This window comes from Mixophyes fleayi, chromosome 2, assembly GCF_038048845.1.
Source record: "Mixophyes fleayi isolate aMixFle1 chromosome 2, aMixFle1.hap1, whole genome shotgun sequence".
Classification (NCBI taxonomy): Eukaryota; Metazoa; Chordata; class Amphibia; order Anura; family Limnodynastidae; genus Mixophyes; species Mixophyes fleayi.
Window position 1 is genome coordinate 220,104,215 of NC_134403.1, and position 7,530 is coordinate 220,111,744.

Genomic DNA, 7,530 nt, shown 5'->3' on the forward strand with positions numbered 1-7,530 from the left:
ATATATATATATATATATATATATATATATATATATACACATCTATATCTATATCTATATCTATATACATATATATATATATATATATATATATATATATATATATATATATTACCATAATGTTGGTCATCACATAATGTTTTTTCTTCCCCCCATCCTTTTTTCAGCACCTTTATTTGAAGCTATCTGTAACCCTACAAAAAATGGCATTTATGACATAAAAAGTTTCACAATTTTTTAAACAAAAAAATAGATAAATTATTCCTGTGTCATGATGTCCAAGAATAGTAGTCAACACATATGCAATAATTTTTCACCTCGTGCACCACACCTATATTACTTGTGTCTAAAACTCAATGGGTAGTTTTCTACCCAATGGACCAATATATTTTGAACATTTTTTCAGATACTGATATTTGATGCCAGGATGTGTGTTTACTTTCACTTTCTGTCTGAGGCTGAACAGCTGCAGAGGAAGAAGCCAGCCAGAGAGTGCAGAGCTACAGCAGGATCCTGCCCCAGCCACACAGTCTGGTACACAGAATAATGGTAAAGGGGAGGCAGAGACATGGAGAGAGGGTAGCTCAGGGTTTGATGGGGAGAAATGTAACTGAAATGTTTATATGGTGTCTGACTAGTATGTTATTTTACTTTGAATGATCAAGCAATAGAGTTATTATATTTATATTATATGTTTATATTTATTTGTTTGTTTAAAAAAAAATTGGTATGGTATGTATCTTACGGTAACTTATGGTAAATTTCCGTTGTTTATTTCTTTGTATTGTAGACAATGAGGCACCAAAGGACATTGGCAATGGCTGAAATGATGGCAATCCTCTCTCTTCTGATGAAGAAGATGGGGTTGTCAATGTGGTGCATAAATCAGATGAAGTAAATATGGTGTATGTGGCTCCAGAAGTTGATGAAGTCAGTGATTATGAAAATAGGGATGATGATGTTATTGATGATAATGCACCACTTACAATGGTTATTGCTGGCACTGTGGAATTGGAATATTAAGGGGAAGATGATGCAAACAGTAATTCAGTAGATTCAAATATTGATGAGCCTGAGCCACCTGCCCAAAAATTTAAATCTTTAGCCAAATATGGAAATGCTACATGGCAAAAGCATGTTTTCGAATATTCTAAAGAGGCAGTCAATAATGAAAGAACAGAGGATAACAGAAATGGGCGCTAATGAATATCCAGAAGCTGCCAAAGATATACACGAAAGTCCACTTACTTTCAAATAATGGCTGTTATAGATGCAATAGTATATCTCACAGCGCTAACCGGATGATCACACACAAAATTCGTCAGATAATCATGGAAAACTGTAACGAATAATTAGATACATAGCACAGTACTGTCTTTAAAGTATAAGTGACTATAGTGTCCCAGGGGTGATCCCTTGTAAAGTGTGCAGCGGATATTGGGCCAATCTAAGTAGAACCACGTGAGGGAATCCCCGCAGGGTATCTGCTTACAAGAGGAATTCTTTCACACTGCATTCAATAAATCTCTGATGTTGAAAAGGGAGTCCTTCTATGGAACTTGACTAAAGCGATATGTAATCCATGTTGCCCATGTTTTATTGTTACAGATATACCATTTATGCACATTTGTATGATCCACGATATAGGGACATATGATGTTTACGACTCTTCCTTTTATGTGTATATCTATGTATTTGCTATGATATAGATCTGTATACTATATAATAAGACCTAGAGGTTATCTGTTGAGTATAATATTTTATTTTGTTGTCTTCCTTTTATTATCCACTGCAATACCTTTGGAACATGAAATGTTTGAAAACTCCGGTTTGTGTATCTCTGATAAATACATCAATGCGCATGTCACTATGTGCAAAAACCAAGCCTCGATATGGTTTTGGAATCCGGAAGCCGCAGATGTCATTATGCGGTCATGTGACTATGTTCTGAATATCGATTGGCATGCATTTCCACGTGATCGGACAAAATGAATATATAACACTGCGCTATTGCCCTATGAAATTACCTTGATAAAGAGCCCAGTGAGGCTTGAAACGCGTTTGATGATTTTAAGGGCATAACTACAATCGGCTGAGAATCGCTACACTGCACAGTGGAGAGAATAACTGGATCCGGTAACTTCATCCTCTTGTCGTTTTGTGCATGTTATCTCAGACTTATGGTACGCTGATAGAAGGACACCACTTCTATTTAATGTTTTAATGTTTTATGTTTGCCATCAATAAATGGAATTACACTATGTCATTCTGTTTTTGGCTTTATATATTCATCGCTGGAGTCAAGTTCCATAGAAGGACTCCCTTTTCAACATCAGAGATTTATTGAATGCAGTGTAAAAGAATTCCTCTTGTAAGCAGATACCCTGCGGGGATTCCCTCACGTGGTTCTACTTAGATTGGCCCAATATCCGCTGCACACTTTACAAGGGATCACCCCTGGGACACTATAGTCACTTATACTTTAAAGACAGTACTGTGCTATGTATCTAATTATTCGTTACAGTTTTCCATGATTATCTGATGAATTTGTGTGTGATCATCCGGTTAGCGCTGTGAGATATACTATTGCATCTATAATAATGAAAGAACCCACATTGAAAATATTTCAAAGCAATTAAGTATGTTGAGAGAACCTCAAACTTGTAGACCAACATAATAAATACATGATCATAATGTAACTAATCATATTGTTTTATTACAGATGGGAAATCCTGTTTCAGCCAGCCAAGCAAGCCTCTACCTGTGATGCCCAATTTCATGCCCTTGCTCTATCTTATTCTCAGCTCTGTGTCATAAAGCAAAGAATAAGACTGATTGTGTGATGAGAAGCTGGCTGCCACAACCCGTGACCTCCTCCGCACAACGTCTGGAAGTCAGGTAGCACATCTAAACAAAGGAGGGGAAGTAGGAGGAGTGAGTGTAGTGCAGTTCAGTCTGCACCACATAGTCTCCCTCCATTATCTAAGGGCTCTAGAGTGAGTGATGGCGAAAGCAATATTTTAACACTGGCATTATTAAAATTAATTAAAATTAATAATTTAATTTGTGACTAGTGGTTATTAGTGTATGGTCACTGGTACTCCCAGTCAGTGGGGAGGTCTGAGTGGCATGTGGGGGTAAGGGAAAGTTGAGTGTCATGTGAGGAAGTCTGGATGGAGTTTTGGAGTACATGTGAGATCTGACAGCATGTGGGGGATTTTGGGGTTGTTGGGATCATTTTGTGGCAAGTGGGGATCTGAGGTCATTCAGTTACAATTTGTGGAATATGTGAAGTCTGAATGTCATGTGGGAGTCTGCGCGCATTTGGGTTATTTTGAGATGAGCAATTTGGGGATGGAGAAGTCATTTTGGGAATGTTTGGGCATGTTTTTTATTGCTGAGATTAAGCGCCTGGCATAAAAGTGAAAAGTGTATAATCACTGATGTTGCCCATCAATGAGATCATTACTTCTTCAAATAATGATCACAATTCCTTTACACTGAGGACAGCCAGTACTGTATCACTCTCACATGTAAGAGTACGATTCAATTAGTCACCAAGGCCCACTGACACTTTCGCAGGGAGATTAAGAATTACTTTTTTTGCCTTCCTTTTTGATGGACTTGTCCTATTGTTGTCTTGGAAGTCTTTTTTCAAAATGTTAGCAGAAATACTAAATATATCCTTGTATGTGAGAAGGGTCCTGCAGACTTCAATTCTTTATCGCATCCAGACATCACTGTCCGGATGCGATAACTTGCGGATACTACAGTAAACGAACATCTCAGATTTTCATGTACACTTCTGTGGGGTGCAATAAAAAATCCACAATGCTGTATCACTATGGAGTGCCTTGCAACCATTCCAGAGGCACTCCAAGATTACAATCAGCCACTACAAAAAAAAGTGATAAAATATTTATTAAGCGTGTCAGGTACAACGAGAAATATATAGGCAAAAGCAAGATAGAACCAGGAGGATCTTCTCACCAGTGAGAGTAAAGCTAGGTACACACTGGAGAATTTTCCGACTGACGTGTTATCTACAACAACTTTACCTGCGAATGAAGGTCCGATCACTCGGACGATTAATGCGTACATATTAGTCATATTTTAGATGATTAACAAAAGACTGACAGTTCGGGCAGCGTCTTTAGACAGCCTTATTGTCATGAGCAAAGATTTTAATTTTGTATACACTGAAAGGACATATGAGGTCCATCTAGTGGTATCTCCAAGAATTTTAAATAAAGGGCAGAGCTTGTTCAATAGTGACCACTACAAACCTCATAAAAAAGCAAAGGTAACACGTTTTCTTCATACATTTGTTAGCACATGTACAGTGTACGTTCGTTTGCAGCCGCACATCAACAAATTTTTTTACTAATATGGCTACTGTTGAAGAACAACAAGAAACCGCTTTTATCCTGCTCGCTGTGGCAAGAAGACTGCAAGTACAGAGCCAAAGGGAAAGAAGGAGAAAGAATAGATCTTGTTGGACCAAAGAGTGGTTTAAGAGGAGAGACTCATTCTCTCATACGCATCTGTTATAAGAGATATGGGACAACAACCCCGATGACTTCAGGAATTTCCTGAGAATGAATGGACCCACATTCCAGGAACATCTCCAACCCTTATCATCCAGAAGGAGAACACCCGTTTAAGGAGATCCATATCTGCAAAACAGAGACTGGTTGCTACCCTAAGATTTTTGTCAACAGGAAGGACACCGGCTGATCTAAAATACAGCACAGCAGGCTCTTGGTTTAATAATACCTGAGACCTGTGATGCTATCATTGAAGTTCTCCAAGAACAGTATATGAAGGTTGGTAAACTTAAATAGTCTATTTTACAAATAAATGTATAATTTTATTAACATACATAAAATTTACAATATACATTAAATAAATAAAGTGCAATCCAATAAAAGCAGCCAAATAAATAGTTTATAGTTGTTCATATTGCAACACTTCGCTATTATCCATTTGTGATGGATGTCCACTGAACTGTTGCATGTTTGAACTGGGTATAGGAGTAGAAGGCATGTATGGTATTTGCATTATATATTGTCCTCCCATACTACCATGCTCAAATTTGTACGATAGTATCTGCCTGTGGTTTGCTGGCGTTATAATAATATCCAGGTACAAATCTTACTTGGTAGCCCTACACATGAGGTTGCACACCAAACACTCAATTTCCACTTGTATCGGTCTGCTAGCACTTTTCATTTTACTTGCTAGCATTGCTTCAAGTAGATCAAAAGTGTGTTGTGCAGGTTTTTTAGATATCAAACTGCTTGCGCATTCCACCATCTTTGTAGTTAGCGCATCACTTTGATCAACTTCCCGGAGCCTTTTTTTCCTCCTCTTCTGTTGAGTTTGTGGTTATGTTGCAACCTCAGGTACATCCTGGTTGTTGAAGGGGAGAACGAGAGGAAACTGTGCTATTGGGGCACTCACGGACTCCAAACAATGATATAAAATGTAACTTTTATTAAACTTCTTAATAATCAAATAGGATATATGTCATTTTTATTCTAAAATGACCCTATATAAGGGTATAACTATGCAGCGAAATATTGAGTTAATAAAGGGAAAAAATAAAGACCTCTGATTAAGCTCCTCAGCGAAATGCGCATCAGCGTTTCTGTGCTGCTGTCTCCCCGTTATTTAATATTCACAGTCAGTAATCACAGTTAGGGTGCGCTTCAGAATATTATATTATCTTAGGGAAAGGTCTATCGATTGAATCCTGCTATCAGCTGTGCTTTTGAGTGTATAGGATACAATGGGCATTATAAATAAGAGATTCCCTACAATGTAGGGGACTACAGCGACCTGTGGTAATCGGCCCTGCACTCCTCTGCACTCCTCTGGACACCCGCTGCCTGAAGCTCCTGCTTCTAAGTCTCCTGGCAATCACAGACGTCACAGACTTTCTTCCAGCGACTTTGTCTCATCTCAGACTTCACAGACTTTCTCCCAGTGACTTTGTCTCATCTCCCGGGTTTGTTCTCATTCTCATTCTCCTGTTTTCACCTTAGTCCATATTGTACTGTATTTATTGTTCTCGGCTTCCTTTGTAGGCCTTATTTTTATTTTTTTTCCACTTGTATTTCTTTATTATATTTTTATATTTATTTTCTCCATTCTTTATTTTTATTTTTCGCTCTCTATTTTTATTGCATTTACTGTACTTATTTTTATTTTTCGCTCTCTGTTTTTATTGCATTTACTGTATTTATCTCTATTTGCATTTCTTATTTACTTATTTACTGTATTTAATTATTTCTATTTGCTTCTCTTATTTACTGTATTTAATTATAATTTAATTATTTCTATTTGCATTTCTTAATCTATTCCAACAGCATTTTATTTCTCCCTTGGTACTCCTCTGCTCTCCGTCTATTGGCCTTTCTTGTCTCTTTGTTCGCCGTTCACGCCTCTCTGTCTCATTTAACACGGCTTGCCTTGCCTAGCCTCTTTGCCACACCTCTCCCCACCGTCATTGTCATTGTTGGCTATTACTTTATTTAACTCACTTATCTCATTTCCTCTTGTCTACCTTCTGACTCCCCCTGTCCATTGTCATTGTTGGCTATTACTTTATTTAACTCACTTATCTCAATTCCTCTTGTCTACCTTCTGACTCCCCCTGTCCTCCTCTCCCGCCCCTCTGCTTCAGACGATTCTTCGGTCCCCCCTACTTCTTCCACTCCTCCCCCACCCCTCCCTCACCTCACCATGCCTCCCTGTTCACTTGCCATACCCATACTCTCACCTCGCCCAACTTCACGCTCCTGTCCCCGCACTCCCCCGCGCACCGCTAACCTTGCCAACCTTATCCCCATCTCCCCTCTCCCCTCCCTCCCTTTCTCCTGTGCCCTCTGGAATGCTAGATCCGTCCGCAACAAACTCCCCTCTATCCATGACCTCTTCTTATCTAACTCTCTTAACCTTCTTGCCATTACCGAAACCTGTCTCACCGATTCCGACACTGCCTCCCCTGCCGCTCTCTCCTATGGCGGCCTCTCCTTCACCCACTCCGCCAGACCTGGAGACCGCCCAGGCGGAGGAGTGGGCATTCTCCTATCCTCCACCTGTACTTTCAGACTCATTCCTCCTGAACCCTCCCTCTCCTTCTCCTCTTTTGAAGTCCACTCTATCCGTCTATTCTACCCCATCCATCTCCGCGTCTCTGTCATATACCGCCCACCTGGGCCCTCCTCCCTTTTCCTTGACAACTTTGCAACTTTGCTTTGTAAGTTTTTACTCCAAACTTACCCGTTTCCTCCAAAAATGCTCTCGTACTGCCGAACGCCACTGGAGAAAATCTCGCTCCCTGGCTGATTTCCTCCACTTCAAGTTTATCCTCTCCTCCTACAGCTCTGCCCTCTCGCTCGCTAAGCAATCCTTCTTTAAATCCCTCATCTCCTCCCAGTCCTCCAACCCCCGCCGCCTCTTCGCTACCTTTAACACTCTCCTGTCTCCCCCCCCTCCCCCCCTCCCTTCCTCCTTATCTGCCAC

General features: G+C 39.8%; 1 long non-coding RNA gene across 2 annotated transcripts; it reads left to right on the plus strand.

The window, feature by feature from the left end:
• Nucleotides 1–480: 480 nt before the first annotated feature.
• Nucleotides 481–4,820, plus strand: LOC142140300 (uncharacterized). Of its 2 annotated transcripts, none has more exons than XR_012688385.1 (3): nt 481–549; nt 2,723–2,898; nt 4,333–4,820. It is a non-coding gene; the product is annotated as an uncharacterized LOC142140300 (long non-coding RNA). The 2 variants fall into 2 exon arrangements; XR_012688386.1 differs by lacking the exon at nt 481–549 and adding an exon at nt 1,892–2,136.
• The last annotated feature ends 2,710 nt before the right edge of the window (nt 4,821–7,530 follow it).